The sequence below is a fragment of the Ambystoma mexicanum genome, chromosome 10, assembly GCF_040938575.1.
Source record: "Ambystoma mexicanum isolate Mex_15411 chromosome 10, UKY_AmexF1_1, whole genome shotgun sequence".
NCBI classification, from domain to species: domain Eukaryota; kingdom Metazoa; phylum Chordata; class Amphibia; order Caudata; family Ambystomatidae; genus Ambystoma; species Ambystoma mexicanum.
Window position 1 is genome coordinate 709,712,469 of NC_090932.1, and position 18,287 is coordinate 709,730,755.

The window sequence follows — 18,287 nt, forward strand, 5'->3', positions numbered from 1 at the left end:
CCAGACCCTCACCGACATCATCTTTGTCATTCCCGCACCAGACCTATGGACTCTTCATATCGTCTCTGTGCTCTCTCCTTTCTCCTCCTTTCCCATTAATGGTGGCACCCGCTGGGTGGCACTTCTGGCCCCCTTTTGATTCCTAAATGTCATTATTAATGTCTACCTGAGTGGCACCGTCTTGATCCAAGGCCCTCAGGCCAACATCCTCTTCTTTGATAGACACTTCCCATGCCTCATCATTTTCCTTTAATCTCCTGCTGCCCCTTCTCTCCCTTGCCTGCTACCTTGACTCCCCCCTCTTACACCCACTTTGCTACCTTGACCTCTCCTCCTTCCTCTCCTGCCCCCATCGGGTTCCTCCTATACCTCTGCAGGGCGTACCTCTGATCTGTACCCCTCCTGGAAGTCCTTCAAGGATGGCAACCTTCTCCATATTGCCACTCTCAACACTCGCTCAGCTGTCAAACACTCCCCTGACATCTGCCGCCTCCTGGAAGAACTTGACCTCGATGTCCTCCGTCTCACGAGACTTGATTCATGGCTAGCTCTGTCACAAGCTTTGACACTCTCCTCCCCGATGGCTAAAAGATCCTCTCTACACCCAGATCCACTCGGTCCAGAGGGGTGTAGCGCTCATCTTCCCAGAGTGGATTCCAGCCTATGTCATTCCTATGCAGACCTACTCCTCTTTTGAATGCCTTGTCTGCCAGCTTTCTCTCTCTCCTGGCCACTCTCTCACTGTGGCTACTACCTATCAGCCACCTGGTCAGATTACCCCCTGAGTGGGCGGACCTCTCCTCCTCCCTCCTGGCTTCCACCACTCAACTCCTCCTTCTTGGTGACCTCAATATCCATCTGGATGCTCCCTGCTCCTCCTCTGGACTCTTTCAAGACCTGTGTAACTCTCTATCTCTCTCTCTTTATATCCTCCCCTCTGGCCTATCTTAATCTGCAGGGCACACATTGGATTTTTTGATCTCCTCTGACCTCCCCCTCCCATTCCTCTGCCCACCCCTCTCTCCTGGAGTGATCACAACCTCCTTTCCTCCCATCTCTCCCTCTCTTCCCCTCAGGCCAAGCCAACTACATCACTGCCACCTACCTTCTCGGTCATCTAACCCATGAAGTGTGTGTCAGTTGAGGCCTTAGCCGCCACCTTCTCAATCCCTCCTCCTCCTCTGGCTGACGTTCACCCTGACACAGCCTTTCCATGCTGTACACTTCTATCTCTGATCCTCTGGATGTTCTTGCCCTTGTCATGAGGATCCCTGTGAAGCCCTAAGCTAAGTGCAACTCTTGGTATGACTCTGACCTAGCTACACTTAAACACAAGTGTAGGGTGGCTGAGAGGAAATGGCAGGCTTCCTGTGCATCCTATGACAAACTTGCCTTCTGCCTGCTCCAAATGCAATACGGGCTCCTTGTGCTAACTAAGAGGAGAGCACACATCCAAGTCCACGTCTCTGCAGTATCTAACAACTCGGCCAAACTCTTTAAAATCTGCAATGAGCTGGCCGACCCTGCTGCAGTCTCTACCTCTCCTATCACCTCCCAGGCCCTTTTCAATGCCCTTGCCTCTCACTTCATCTCAAAAACACAGGACATCCTGTCCACCCTCTCGTCCTCCCCACCTCTCCCTCTTCTGTATCTGCTAACTCTGGCCCTCCTGCAGCCACACCACCGCCCTCTTTCTCTTCCTTTCCTCTGTTCTCCCCTGGTGAGGTTTCTAGACAAGTCCAATCTATGAAAATCTAGTCAAAACAGGTTCTTCCCTGTTCCTCAGAAACCATCAACAACCACATTGACACACTCAAAGCTCCTGCTCTGTCCCACTTCTGCAACCACTCCTTCACCTCTAGAGCCTTACCCTCCCCTCTGAAGCACTCTCTTGTGCAGCCTCTTCTCAAGAAACCCACAGCCGACCCCTCATGCCCGGCCAACTATCACCCGATATCCATCACTCCTTTTCTGGGCAAACTCCTGGAAAAGTTGGCCATCTCCCAGCTTAATCTTCACACCAATTCTGTTGGTTGTCTCCATGACCATCAATCTGGCTTTGGAGCTGCCAGAAGCAGGGAAACTGCTCTTCTGAACATCTGTGAAGACCTGCTCTCCAACCTTGACTCTAACATCCCTTCTGTCCTCATCCTTCTCAATCTCTCTTCTGCCTTTGACATGGTCAACCATGTCACCCTGTTAAACCATCTCCGTGATAACCTGGGTATCACTGATCAGGCCCTGGCTTGGCTGACCTCTTTACTCTCTGATAGACCCTCCCAAGTCCAACATGGGTCCTTCCTTTCCTCTATCTCATTCTCTACCTTTGGTGTTCCCCAGTGGTCTAACCTCTCTCCATGGCTGTTAGAGAAATTCCATGCACCCTTTGCCCACCACATTTCTGCTCTCTGCTCCAACTTTCAGTGTTATGCAGATGACACTCAGCTCATTTTCAGGCTTTCCTGCACCACCTCTTCTCCTTCTCTCATCTCTGACAGTCAGTCTGCTATTCAGGTGTGGTGTGTCATCAATGATCTCTGCCTTCATGCCACTAAGGCAGAGATTCTCCTCAACACACCTGCACCCTCCTTTCCTGTCAGTCTCTGGTGGGCCTCCCTTGGCCCTCTTCCTGCTCCCACCTACGAATCTAAGAACATCGGGGTCATCTTCGACTCCACACTCTCCCTGTCTCCTCACATCTCTGATATTTCTAAAAAGTCAAACTACCAACTGCACCTCCTCAGAGGTATTATTCCTTTCATCTCCTTCCCCCAGAAGCTTACTGTCTCTAGAGCTCTGGTTCTCTCTAGGCTGGATTACTGCAACATCCTCTTTCTAAATCTGCCTTCTTCTACTCTGTGCCCTCTGTGCCCTCTGCAACTCATCCAGAACAGGACCGCAAGACTTGTCCTTGGCTTCAAGCACTGGGCTCGTATCTCTCCAGCCCTGAAATCTCTTCATTGGCTCCCAATTGGTGCACAGATTCAAGACCCTTTGCATTATCCACAAGGCTTTCAGGGGCCTGGGTCCAAAATACCTTCAGCCCTCCCTTCGTAAATACCTTCCCACTCAAGCTCTTTGCTCCTCCACCTCCAACTCCCTCAGGGTCGTTCGCTACTCCAAGCAACGAGTTGGGGGTAGATCTCTTTCCTCGGCTGTGGCCTCCCTCAGGAACAGCCTCCCTGACACTCTGAAACTTGAGGAGAACCACCTCTGGTTCGGAAGCACCTCAAGGCCTTCCTCTTTTCTTCTGCCTTCGCTCTTCCTCTCCCCTGCTGATCTGTCTACTTCGGCACCATGCAGCTGGTTACCCTCTGATTTCGGGCCCAGGTTCCTGCCCACCCAGAAACACACTAGCACTGTCTCCTGGCAACTCTTGCACTTGGGTCTGTATCTGTCACCCTACGGTCCCCTTACTTGCACCTATCTGACACCCCTTGTTTGTGCTCTTAACCTTGCACTTGCCACTTGCTGGCTGCACTACCAGCTGTTGTTGTTATCCCTTGCTAAGCACTTTCCACTTCTCCCCTCTCCCTTGTGCTTTCCGCCTTCCCTCAATGTCAATCGGCCTAGTAAAATCGTTGTTTTGTCATCCCACCGCAGCATAACACACCCATGCAAGCAAACATTTTAACAGTGGTATGTGGGCTGCATAGGTGGTATGTTTTCAAAAGTTTGCCTACTGGTTGCCAGTAGTGTAATAGTATTTGTAGGACAGTGGACCTGGTAATTGGTTTGTTGGACTGTGTTTAGAATGTTGGTTTTATGATATTGTATGGCTGGCTACAGCTATTGTATTATAATACAGGTAAGCACTGAATGTTGTGACTCCAATCATTGTATATTTACTGTTTTCATTGTTGAGGCTTTATGCAGATTTTTTGCATGGTATAGGAAAATGTAGCAGACATTATTTTTTAATTCTCTGTGATAAAAGAAAAGATCACATGTTAGGGTCGGTAGTTTGTAATGAGTTATTGCATTGCATAGCAGACATTTATGTACTTTGTCGACCCTCACAACCCTCATAGTTAGTACTTTGCAAGTACTATGCTTCAAACCAGTGTACTGTGCAATGTGCTCATTTCCTGTGTTTGTTAGTATAATCATTGGGTCTGTGGGAAACAAAATCCATGCAGAATTTTAAAAGAAATGTCTACGTTATGGTACAGTCTTTTTTGGTGGTTGACCAAAAAGTAGGTCCAAATAAATTAGTGATATCTGGGTCCGGTCCCCAGACACACTTCCGTGTTCACTCCGTGGACAGGACTCTGATTGGTTAGGGAGGCATCATCATGTCCGCAGACACACAACGTGTTCGCTGATTGGTTGGAGTGAAGCGCGTGGTGCATCGCATTTTCTGATGCGCCCGCCATGTTGGATCCACGGATATCCGCAGACAGCACAGTGTGGAATAGAGCCAAAATCCAATTTTGGGGAGTGTGCTGGTGTGGAAGAGTGGCTGGAGAGGGTGGGGGAGTGAAAGATGGGTCAAATGCTGTATTTGTTTAGGTGGAAGAAGGCAGTGTTGTGATCGCACTGTCCGTGGTCAGCGCGGCAGTCCATAGACAAAATGAACACTGGGCAGACTATTGGGGATTTTACTATGCTATGATGTATTGGTTTTGGGTAGTTAGCAGAGTATTGGATGAAGAGGGCATGCAATAAAGAGTTTGTGCATTGGCTGTAATTACTGTTTGTTAAGTGAAGTGGATAGGTCTTGAGGTGGTTGTGTTATGTTTTTGGGTTGTGGTCAGTGGGCAGGTGTTTGCTTGCATGGGTGTGTTATGCTGCAGTGGTTGTGGCCAGGGCCTAGAGTGCTGGGTGCATGGCCGAAGACACAACCATGCAAGCAAACATTTTGACAGTCGTATGTGGGCTGCATAGGGGGTATGTTTTCAAAAGTTTGTCTACTGTTTGCCTGTAGTGTAATAGTATTTGTAGGACAGTGGACGTGGTGGGTGGTAGTTGGTTTGTTAGACTGTGTTTAGAATGTTGGTTTTATGATATTGTAGGGCTGGCTACAACTATTGTAGTATAATAGGTATGCACTGAATGTTGTGAATCCAATCAATGTATACCTAGTGTTTGCATTGTTGAGGCTGTATGCAGTTTTTTGCATGGTATAGGAAAATGTATCATACATTGTTTTTTCATTCTCTGTGAGAAAAGAAAAGATCACATGTTAGGGTAGGTAGTTTGTAATGAGTTATTGCATTGCAGAGCAGACATTTCTGTACTTTCTCAACCCTCATAGTTAGTACTTTACAAGTACTATGCTTCAAACCAGTGTACCGTGCAATGTGCTCAGTTCCTGTGTTTGTTCGTATAATCTTTGGGTCTGTGGGAAAAGAAATCCATGCAGGATTTAAAAAAAACTTTCTACATTATGGTACAGTCTTTTTTGGTGGTTGGTGGTTGATTTCAGTAGGAGCAATTGAATAGGTGTTTGGTTTTTGGTTTGGAAGTGGTAGTACTATTGTTGCCGTTAGATACCAGTTGGGATATTCTAATAGTTTATTTCTTGTTGCATTTTAGCAGTATTCATTTATCTCTTCGGTTGTTAGAGAATTTTTGGGCAGTTAGATACCTGTTGGTGTATTCTAACTGTTGATAGTTTCGAAGTTGTTGAGGGTATTTTTATACGTAATAAGTGTTGCAGGGTTTCCTCAGAAAAATGTAAATTGCAGTATTCTGGTTGTAGTGACTGTTTACAGTTTTTCACTTCTGAAGGGTATATTTTCAAGCATGTTTTCTCTTGTTGATGGAAGTATACTTTCACTGTTAGGTAGCTGTTGCAATATTCTATTAGTTTATGGATTTAAAGGTTATGGAGGAAATTCTGTAGACGCTCAGACTCAGATTAGTGAAAACATTTTAGTTTTAAGAATATTAAGTAATTGTTTACAAGATTTGCTGGTAATCTCTGTTTTAGAGTGATGGAAGTATCATTACATTCGAACCATCCACATTTCTGTTTAATGTATACAGTATAGTGACATGTATTGGTTGTGGCTCCTGCATAATAGATTATGTCAACTATTGTGAAGGTTTTCTTGTCAACTGATACATGTTCATGTGTGAATCCAGTCAGCTTGCAGTTGTTTTTGGTACCATCTGCATTGTAACGCAAAAGCATTACTATAACGTATTCGCTATGTGACTGTATATGTAAGGTGGAACGATGATCCGAATTGCAAGTAGTACATAATCTGCCATGGTTTGCATTTTGTACAAGTTGCTGAAATTGAATGGATTCACAGGTATGAATACATACACAAAGCGTTAATTAGGGACTTGCTCCTGTGCCACATGACTGTAGAGAGTGCATGTATGTTTCCAGATGTATGAAATCTGGAAGATTTCATTTATAGGTATGTTTTTGTTTTCTAGGACTTGTAGTAAGTACATTAGGAATTCTTGTGGATCTTCTTGTGTGTTTATAGTGAATCTGACCATTCGAGCACAGTAGTCCAATTCTTGCCGTATTTCAGAAACACTGTAAGTGTTGTCAGGATTGTTGGTTGCATTTCTGTGAAGGACTAACGTTTGCAAACATAATTGGTCCGTCCCATCTAAGTAAATGTTTTCAACAATTGTTGGCAATTGGAATAGAATATTGATGGCTACATTTGCATAGCAATTCACACCAGTTGTATTGGAAAACTTGAATGGACCAGACAGTTCTGTGTCTGAGTCATTTGACAGAAGTGCATGCTTTTTTCTTTGAAGAGGTAGTTGCTATTGGATCTACATGATCCAACTGTGGCTGATTTTCCCGGGCCGGAAAATGTGCACAATATTTTTTTTAGGGTGTGCTGCGGGGGTGTTCCCCGCAATACCACGCTCACTATAGTGAGCAGGGTGTTGCAGGGGACACCCCCACAGCCCCACAGTCTTTTTTTTATACTTACCTACAATGCTACCAGCAAAGGTTCAAACATTTGGTTTTCGAACCTTTGGTGGTAGCATTTTTCTGACTTTTTGTACAGTGGGACCTTTTTTTTCAGTCTGATCGTACAATTCCGTTGCTTTTGTTTGTGCAGTAGATCCTTCTTTGGTGTGGTAATTGTTGAAGTATCAGCTGCTTTCAATTTCTTTGGAGGTATTGTTGTGAGATCCTGTATAATTTGAGTCTGAACTAGTTTTCTTTGACAAAGTTTTGCTTTTTGAGGAACAGTGTAGGTTTTGAGATGGGGTGCCTAGAATGCATGTAGTCTATTGTATTCTGCAATGCAAGGAATATCAGTGTTTACTTTACTTGCATAAAAATGTACTAGAAATAGTCCTTCAAGTGTACCTAGGCATGACAGTGCTACATAGCTCATGTCTTCTTTAAACACTGTGCTACCAATATCTATCAATGCTTGATCTAGGGTAAGACCTTGTGATTTATGAATGGTGACTGCGTATGCTAGAGATAGAGAAAATTGTTCTCTGCGTGCATACATATCTTTGAAAAAAAGGAATTGGGCTGTTGAGCATCCCATCCTTTTAACTTCTGACAGTCTGTCAAAGTGAATGTTGACAAACTGAATGTTGCTCTCACGTGGGTATGTTTGAAAGCCCACAACTGTACCAAGTGCTCCATTAACTAGTCCTTGCTCCGCATCAAGGTTATGTTTCAGCATTACTCTACAGTCTAAAGACAATGTTAATATTTTCTCTAAACCAGCTCTGTTAGAGATAGAGATTTCTAAGGTATTTAGTCATGCTCTGGCTTGTTTACACATGGGTAGTGTCATACCGTGCACGTCCAGTTTGTCTGTGGAGTAAATTTGAACTATTGGTTGCATTTATTTTTTCAACATTGTTTCATTGAATTGTGCACAGCTTGCAAGAGTTGGCATCAAAGACATACAGTTTACCTTTTTTTTGTGTGCTAATTTTTCCATGACATCAGTAGCACATGCGTTATGCCTGTAGAGTGCATGGATGTGTCTGGTATTTAATATAGATTGTGCTTCTTTTGATAGTACACCAAATCTAATATTTTTCAAAATGTTGGCATAGGTGAGGTCTGCAGACTGACACATGTTTTAAGTTAATTCTTTGTATTGGAAATGTTGCCAAAGATTTACATTTCTTATGCTGCCAAGAGTTTTACTGCATAGTTTGTGCCATAAGGTTTTAAAAATAGGTTCACCTTTCACTGGTGTTAATTGAAGAAAATCTCTGAAAACAATAATGTGTTTTCTTTCAAAGAGTTCTTCATAGTCCGTTTTGAGGACCTCTTGTAATTTGAGGTGAATCAAAACCAACAATAGGTTGAAGACTATGCTCACCTCATCTATTAGGAGCATTTCCATTTGTTTCAAAACTCTATGTAGTTCCATTGCAGCTTCTGGTGAAAGTTTGTAGTAGTCTAATATGTTTTGGTCTTCTACTGGAAGGAATAGTAATCGGTGTAAAGTGACACTGCCTATGTTGTAGGCAGCTGAACCTGTGGGGGCAGTTACAACGGCTGACAGTTTGTTGTTTGTCAATTGTTGGAGGAACTTGTTGATGGGCTTTATTAAGAATGTTATCCCTGAACCAACTTGACCACTCACATATAGCACTATCGGTTTGTACTCTTGACAGGTACAAGTTTTAGTTTTGTGCGGCATACCATGTACTACTTGTTTAGTTACTTCTAGGAAAATGCTACGCTGCTCATTGTTTAATTGTGATTTGAGTATACCAAAGTCATCTGTAGACCCTCCATACTGTAACATGTTTTTTTCTGCTTCAGTCATGGCTAGTTCTGCCTCATTTGCTACAAGTGGCTTCCCAAGTGGTTCTTGTCTTCCTGTTAGAGAAAATTGACTGCTTTCAGGAGTGTTTATATTTAGTAGTGCCTGGAGATCTTCTTGTTCTTGCTGTTCATTGTCTAACATAGTTTTGTAATGCGTAAAATGCATATCTGTTATAGTGCTTTAATTTGCTTTGAAAATATCTTCATCGTAGACATGGGTATCTAATAAATCGTCTTCTTTTCTCCATGGTTTAAAAAGTTTCATTAGGGCCATGCAATACAGTTCTTTATGTTGAGGAGTTTTTAAGGAAAATTTCATATGATTAATTAGGCTGTGTTTGATAAGTTTCACTAGGCTGCCTTCACAGTTTTCAACTCTGTACCTACCTCTCTTCTCATATGATTTAATATTATTTTTGTATGTGAAGTTTTTTGGCTACGTGTTATAGAAAGATGGTTTCCAAAGTGGTACTCCTGTTTTGTTTGTGTAGTATGTGTCTAGTAAGTTGTTTTTCAAAATGTCTTAGCTGTTGGGATCATTTTTGGCTATTGTTTCTATGTCTTCATATGATTTGAAAACTCTTTTTCTGCATTTAGCAGGACCAAGGCTTAGCCATACTATGTTTTCAGATTTCCCATACAACGCTGTGCCGGTTAAACGTTCTGCGGTTTCGGAGAAGCCACATTCTCTATCGGAGAGCATTTTTATGCCAAAGCTTTACAATTTCTGTGACAGTGTTTTGTCAGATGATATGTCGTCCCAGAGGTCTTTCAGCTCTGTTTTCTCTGCTTTCGTTAAGTAGGCTTCGACATATCATGCAACTGCAGTGGAATTGTCTGCAATGTACTGCACATTTATATTTGCATTCCATAGGAGGGCAATGATTGCATTGTAAACATTGATGTACTTTGCAGTATGTGTTCTTAGGTGATTTTCCTTTGACATTATGTCTAACTGAAGACATGAAGTTGTTCATGTGTCCTGTTGCTGAAACTGGTCTAGGGACACCAAAGCAGCATTTGGTGTAGTATGTCCCTTTGTTTTTATATTTGCGCCGACAATACTTGCCACACTTGTGTATTTGAAATTGCAAAATGTGTGCATGTAGGTCACTATGTGTAGTTTGTGAAGGGATTTCACAAGTGACATATTTCTGAATGAACTGCAAAACAGTGGCATCACTGTCCTGACCAAATTTAGGAGCATCTATAATCCACAAAAGCATGTGGATGTGTGGTGCTCCTCTGGCTTGGTATTTTTTCTCCAAAAGAAGTGTTGCAGTTCTCCGAGGGGAGGAATTGTTTTATTACAAATGAAGTGTAGCATGGCAATAACGCAATGATGGAAGTATCTTGATACATTTACAGGATCAAGAGAACAGAGTTCTTTTGGTGTTTTTATGTCTATATTTGTTTTGTTTTTGTTTGTTATGCGTAGGAAATTGTGCAAATCTTCCCATGCATACTTTGCACAACTTAATGTCACAAACCATGTGGGTGGGCGAAGATTTCTTATCATAGCGTACTTCTGCATGTCGTCGGAACCAGTATTCTTTTGTACCACATATGTTTGCTAAAAGGTTTGTAATGCTTGACTGTAAAACTTCATCTTTTTCTTGCACTTTTTGTACTAATTGCGTAGCAGACATATTTTGAAAATTGGTACCTGATTTCAGAGTTGCTAGTTCACTTTCAAAGAGTAGGTGGAATATGTATTCAATGTTTTGTCTGAATCTGGGGCCTTCAGAATACATTCGTAAAAAATGGTATTCTGATGCTGTTATTTGTGTGGGTCTTTCATCGTACCTTCCTCCTTTTACATTAGGAAAGAGTAGGAAAGGCTCACGCTTCTACTTTTTTTCACATATGCTGATTGGAGATCCTTTGGCTTGCCACATTTGGTAAGTTTCCAGTGCATCATCTATGGTGTCTTTGGAGTGCAGTGGGTGAATTGTACAATGGTCTAAAATATTGGATGCTGTAGTAGGATCTAGAAGTTGAAATTGGCCAGTTTCTGATGAGTCTCAAATTATTTCAGTGGTTTCCCTCAGGTTCTCTTCAATGTTTATTTCTTTGTAGTATTCATTGTTGTCTTTTAGATATTGCAGGGCTCCTCTAACTTTATGTAAGTCCACTAGTTGCTGCCAATTTTATTTGACTTTTCTAGGTATGCCATTCACGAGGATAATCAAAGGTTGACCTATTGGGCGTTGTACTCTCAGAGTGTCTACATTTTCTTTAAGATCTAATGGCAAATAAACTACTTTGCCACAAATGCCTTAAAAAAGTATTGAGGGGTAAGTAATTGGGATGTTTGGGAAATATTTGTTACGTGTACAGTACACTAGGGAATAAAGGTGCAGGTAACAAATTAAGATCCACATAAAGAGTTCTAGAGAAAATATGCCATCTCATGGTCCTGATTCAGGCCAAACTCTGTAGCCCTAAATTTACAAATGATTCGGCTTCTGTCTGGCGTAGTTCTTATGTACTTACCTTAAACCTCCTCCCCTTTCCCCTTCCCGTTTTTCTGTGTTTACACCACACCATGATTACTTCACTTTACTTTTACTTTTATTTCAATTCTTCTGCATGCAATATGCTTTGTTACTTTATTTTAAAATATATGTTTTTCCGGTGAATCTAACCAAATGAATGCTATACTCACTATTGATTCAGTTGTGTTATTAGCCCTAATTTGAAAAAGACACTGGTGTGTCGAAACACGTGTTTTCCATAAAGGGCAGTACAATAAAGATACTTTATCTCACCAGCATTAAAAAGTGTGGTGCAGTCCTCTAAAGTGTGGAGCAATACTGTAACACCTTCTCTACTCGCCTTCAAGGACTTGTGAGGGAGGAAAACAATGTATTTCTGTACTGTTTGGCATTTCTGTCTCGGCCAATCTTTCAACATGTAGACTGTGGCCTCACACGGTGTATGAGCTTTCAGAATAAAATAAATTTTGCAAAGCGTTTGACAGAAAGGAAGAGAAAGCAAATGGTGGATTTACACAAAATGGACGCCCTATGGTTATACTGACGATTCTATGTTGGAGATGTAGGGCATGCGTTGCGATTGGTTTTCGGCCAACATATAATACCTTCTATACTTGATTACGGTCGTTTCTAGACTTACAGAACCACTTGAATTCTTCACTGTCTTCTATTTTGTACATTATGTCTACAGTTTGTGTGCTATTTTTATTAAAAACGTCCTGTGGCAACACACACACACATGGTTTGGTCGTTCAGAAGATGTGCTTTTACACTTTAGTATTTCTTTTTTTAACGTGTTTAGTAGAAGGTTGCCATCTGTAAAGTTGTTTCTACTCTGTTCTAAAGATATTGAATTTTGAAAGTGGGTTTCACTTCCAAAATATTTTCTTTGGATGTGCTCTATTTCTTCGAGTAGTTCTCTGGCTGTACCATGTAGAAAAATGTTATTTAAATTGTCCAGTGCTAAAGCAGGACTTTTGACATAGTACAGTTTATGAACGCGATTTCTGTCAGTTGAATGGTGTGTTCCTAACATTTTGATATGATGAAGGTGTTTTTGCAAGTAGGTCCAGAAATGCAGGCTATGTGGATGTCCTCATAGTCCTGTGTATTTGCGCACCAGACAAGAGTCCATAGTTTGTAATAGTTTTATTTTTCATTTGGCTTTGCCTTTCACATACTGATTGAGAAACTGTCGTAAAGATGTGAAATAATTTTTTCACAACTTTACACATTGATGTGCACAGCCATTTGTAGACTGGATGTATTGTTTCGGTGGAATGGAGACTTGATGCTAAGTTTGCTGGGGATATTTTTGTGAGCAGCGTTTCTTGTTCCATGATGGTATTGTTAACCTTTTCATACCCTTGCCCACTGCTATGTATGGCAATTGGGTTTGTTTGCTTTTGTTTGTATGCTTCTTCATTGACATGTGGTTCTGTGCTGGTGGTGTGACTCCACTCACCTGCACAGATGTTTGCAAAGCTATCTTTGTTGATATTCCGTTTGTTGAGAAGTCCTTGTTGTAGTTTAGTAATTAGTTTTGTTAGTGGTTTCATTCTGTTTAAAACTAATATAAATAATTAACTTTTGAGAAGGATTGCACTGTCTATGAGAGCATCTCGGATGAGTTTTCTGCGGTAGGCTTTAAGGGTTGAGTATTATTTGTCCCCTGTTTTTATAAGGTTTAGAAGGACTCTGTGGTGGAACATTTTTTGTAAAATAGTTTTTTTTGGTATACTTACTTGTGGCTACATTAAAGATGTATAGATGCAATGTTAGCACTAGTGGTAGCTACAGTCTTCTTAATACCTTTCTGTTTAGTTTTACATTTTGAAAGAGGAGTCAAAGTTTCTTTCCTGCAAGCTGCTTTAGTTTCGCTTAGTGACTGTATTAGCTGTTTTGTTTGAACTTTTTGTATACATTCTGCGAGAGGCGGATGGCTATTTTGTACACTTTTATTTTGATTTTCTCTATTTCTGCATTGCTTTGTACGGAGCTGCTTTTGGTAGGCATTGATTGGTGTCTGTTGGAGAAAAAAAAAGTGTGGGATGGGACATTGTGCAATGTGTGTGTGCATTGTGCATGAGTGTCTGAGTATGAGGGTAGGTGTGCATTTAGAGGTGTGTGATTGTGGAAAGGGCTGTTACTTCAGGTTGGGAAGGCTATTCTCATATCTGTGTGTGTAATGTGTAACGCTCACCTGGTATCCACGGGGATGTCACTCAGCCTGTTCTGACCTCTCACAACCTCGAACCCTTCCCTGGAGGCTATTCGACTGGAGACTGGGCCTGAAACATAGGATTGGTAGAGTTTAACTCCCTATTGTCTCTGTGTGCTTGAACCCCTTCTTCCCCGGGGCCCAACCCTTCCCTTTGATCCACAGCTCACCTTGTTTTCTTGGATAGCGTGCTCTCTGTCCTGCCTTCAGCGCAGGGGCGGGTTGATTGATGCGGGCACATTGCTGCCTAGTTACTTCACTGGCAAGAGTCCGACAGGTAAGTATAATGAGTCTTTTGAACAGTTCTCTAACTTCGTTCCTTTCCTTCCTTAGATGATGGCCGTCATCCCGGGATGGTGGCGTGCTGCTGAGAGGAGTAGCGCTCAAGGTGAGTGAGAGCACGATGCGCGATGCACCCCTTTCGTATTTGCATTGAACTGAGTTCTTTTTCTGTGTCTTTTAGGTGCCGCAACGTTTTCAGCGTCGATGCCTGTTATGAAGAACAAATGCGGTGGGTAAGCGCGGTATGTGGCGCCTCCAGATGTTTCCACACTAACCTGAAGTATCTTTTCCCTCTTGCAGATGGATGAGAAGTTCCGGAGACAGTGTTCCCCCAGAGTGGCTGGGATTCAGGTAAGCGTTTGAAGCTCGTACAGTATTTAAAAATAAGCGAAGATTTGCAGAATGCTTACTAATGCTTTTTTTCTGTTCTTATCCCTTTTCCTTTTGGAAGCAGCGTGCCAGGATAGGAATGACACGCCGAATATGCCCGCAGAACAGAAGGAGCGATGACTGATAGGCAGAAGTGCCGCAAGGTAAGGCTGTTCCTAACTGTGTTCTTGTTCTTGCAGGAGCTGAGCGCAGAAGAAAGATGCAGGCCTACTGGAGACCGATCCGAACACAGTGAGTGTCATGCTGCAGGTGCAGAAAATGCAAAGCATGTTTCTCAGCCTGGGTGTGGCTTAAATAGTCTCTGGGGATCCCAGGTGCCTCTGGGCTGAACCACACCCAAAAGACTAGACCGCACATGCAGTTCTGGGAACCGAAATATGTGGGGGCATCCATCTTGTCCCCATCAATGCACTACAAGTCCAATCCAAAATGTTATCCTATGGGAGTGAGTGAGTCTGGTGCCACAAGCGCCAAGTCTGACTCCAAGTGGGTCTTTGGAGGGATGGAGAGACCCTTGAGCACCATGTAGGTGATCGTGGCCTGGCTCCAGCCTGACATCTTGGAGGGATGGGGACATGAGGGGCAGGAATCATGACAGTGTGTTACTATACAGGTGTTCAGATGACAATACAAAGTGTGCACCTGCTGAGGTGCAATGAGTCATACTGAATCTAATGCTGTAGGGTTGATACACTTGTTTGTTCTACAATACAAGAATACTACACTGTTTGAGTAACAGTCTGAACACTACAACAGTATTGCACTTACTTTGTTGGATGCAAAGAGAAGGTTACTTCTGGGTTCTGTCTTGTAGTTCAGACTACTGGCTTTCAGGAGTGTGGTTTTCACTGCAATTGTGAAAAAAGGAAATTAGTACATGTGTGTGGTGGTGGCACAGTAATTCCACTTGAAGAATAGAGTAGTTACATTTGCAGAAGGATTTATTTCCATGAAGATGTACTGTATGTGTTAAATTGCATTGCTTTGTATATGAATGGGGATTTTGGAGCATCAACATTATTGCTAAGGGAGTTAGTGAAGTATTTATAAGTGTGTCCTTTGAGGTGCACTGTTTACTGTGGAAATTAATTAGTGGAAGTTGTAGTAGGGCAAGAAAAAAGCTTGAAAAGATGTAAAGATTGAGAAGGAGAATGTTGTATGTGTGTGGAATTCCATAAATCGTTCTGTGCATAGATGCTTGCTACATGAGTGCAGGAAACCTTTCAGTTATTTGACCTATTTATCCACATTTCTATTAGCACTGTTCTGAATGTACACATGTATTTGTTTGGTTTTGCAAGAATTGCAAGTGGCAGGCACTCTGTTTAAATGCATGCAATATATGTACCTGCAATGCTTTGGTAAGATACAAGCTGGTTTCCTGTTTTGTGTGCATTCTAGGAATTTCATATTAGTGTGTTAAGGGGTAAGTGGCTGTGAAAATGACAGAAGGAAATAAGAGAATAACAGTTTGGACATTAGAATGAGTAATAAGGGTAAATTAAAATTTGGAAAGGAGACTAATTTGCTAATGAACTTGATTATAGGGGATGGGAGAAATGACAGTATTCTTTCTTTGCAGATTATGCACGGTTAGTGTCCGGTACCCTGTTCAAATGCATTTATAAAAGTGTTGCAAATGTACTGTACACGCAATATTCATACCTGTAGTTAGTATTGATGTATGTAGATGTGGATGAAACTGGAAGGAGAAATCTTGTAGAGTGTTTCAGTAGTTTTAGCTGTAGGTGCTTTGCAATTACAGGAGACTTGTACTCAGAGTGATGAACAGTTCATCCAAAGTGCTGAATTGTGATGACAGAGTTAGATGTAGAGTTCTTGGATGTGATTGGTGAATGGTTGTGTGACTGCTTATGTGTAGCCAATAAGAGAGTGGTGCAGAGAGTGATGTGGATGTGGCTGCCCCTGTGTTACCGGGTCCGCGGATACGGTCGTAGTCCACGGACAGGGCGTGCCACATACAGGGCTTCCCATTATGCCTGGCATGGAAAGGGGGACTGTGGAGATTAGCCAATCAGGTGCTGAAGTTGTACTTTGTAGGAAGAAAGGCTGTGTGTAGTGAAGGTGGCAGAAGTGAAGAAAGTGATGGTGTTGGTAGTTGGATATTTGTTTGTAAATGTTTTAGAAAGGTGTGCTAAGACAAAAGATATGGCTGCCAATTTTGGTTTCGAAGGAGTGGAGGTCAACTGTGCCTGGTTCCAATATGCAGGCAGTGCTTGGAGTTTGTATGAGTTTCTCCATGTGGAACATTCCAGATGTAGTGGTACTGCATTGGGGCGCTTTCTGTTTGGGATACATCAGTGTTCCTACTTTGTTGATTGCTCTTGAAAAATTGGTTCAGACAGTGGTGGTGGTTCTTCCAAGTGCCAATGTTATTTTTTCTGAAATGCTACCTAGGATAGTATGGGACAATTGTAATGTTTTCTGTCCCCAGCAAAATGGTGCAAGGTTAACAAAGGCATGTCTGTTTTCTTGTTTAGAGTTGGATGTTGTCTTGTAATAATGACAATATTGATTCTGTTAATGGTCATTATTTCAAAGCAGATGGCATTTCTTTATCCATAAGTGAAAAAACAGAAAACAAAAAGAAAGGTGTTTCTTTAGAAGCACCTTTAAAGAAAATTCTCTTTTCAAAGCCACCACCAAAGAGTAAATAGAGTAGCCTGCTTAAATTTTCTTTCCCCACCCTTATAGATTTCACAATATGTCAGCGGACACCGCGTTAGTCCGTGGATCGCACGTGTTACATAGAGGGATTGTGAGGCTGGCAGGCATGCAAATTAGACTGTGCAGGACAAGGGATTGGTCAAAAAGGTTTACTGGGTGTAATGTGTAAGTAGAGAAGGAGAGACTTTGGCAGAAAGTTGGTTTTCTGAGAGGAGAACAGATAGCTTTGACTGTGTCTTTCAGAAGGCAGAGTGTCTGGATTTTGGGTGACTCCTGGATAAATTGGTCGGAGGTGCGTGCAGAGCGCTGTTGAGTGGCTGCACATCTTGGATTTCCCCATGTGGATGTGCAGTGTCATGGAGTGTGCGGAATAAAGTGGCTGGATTTTGTTCCTCTTTGTGCCACTTTGATGAAACACTGTCACCTAGACATTATTATTCATTGTGGAGGGAACAGTTTAGGACATATTACTGGAATCTCCTTGCAGTTTGCAATGAAAGAAGGACTTGGGAAAGTCATGGACATGTTTTCAAACTCCCAAGTACAATGTTCTCGTATTGCGCAGAGACAAATGTGGCTGCGTGCTTCTTCTTTCATTTTTTTGGTTTTTGTTGTTTTGTATATTTTCTGGTGTTTTTTAACATGACACACAAGGAAAGGAAGGGAGGGAGGGTAAGGAAGGGGCAGGTGGAGCGAGGAAGACGTTGGGTGGGCCTCACTTAGGTATTTGGCAGATTTTCTCATGCTCCCGGACCGTAGCCTCGAAAGCACTTTGAAGTGTCTCCCCCCTGCAGAGTACCGCATCACAGTACATGCACAATACAGTGAAGCTTGAAAGGTAAGGGTCTACTGCATCACGTATGGCCTGCAAGGCTGGTTCAGGGATGCACTGCCCCACAGGAGAGTCTCTTGTAGTGGCAGGAGCAGATACGGAGGATGTTGTAGAGGAACTCAACCTACTACTTTGATCGAAGGGAACAACCCTCTGAACTGCTGCCTTGTGGAATGACCTTAGGTTTTGCTGCATGGAAGTGGTCCCATAGCTGTACAGACCCAGTTTGCCACGACTGAGCACCATGTTGCACTCACTGCAGTGCACCTTGTCTGCACATGCCTTGGGTACCCTTCCAACAGTCATCTTTGATGTCATGGGTATTGGTCTTAGCAGTGCACGGTGGTGGTGCGAGTTATGGTTGCTTAGCTTACCATAACTGGCAAATTTCAGGGGTTTTTCCGTTTTACTTGTAACCATAATATCCCTTTAACAAAGTGTTTTCACTGAATTTGATAGGTTTTTACTAGTGCAACTTAACCATAACGTCCCTTTAACAAAGTTTTTTTCACTGAACATACATATATGTATATATATATATATATATATATATATATATATATATATATATATATATATATATATATATATATATATATATGGTGCTGTTGACATCTAGTGTATGCCTGTATGTAAAAC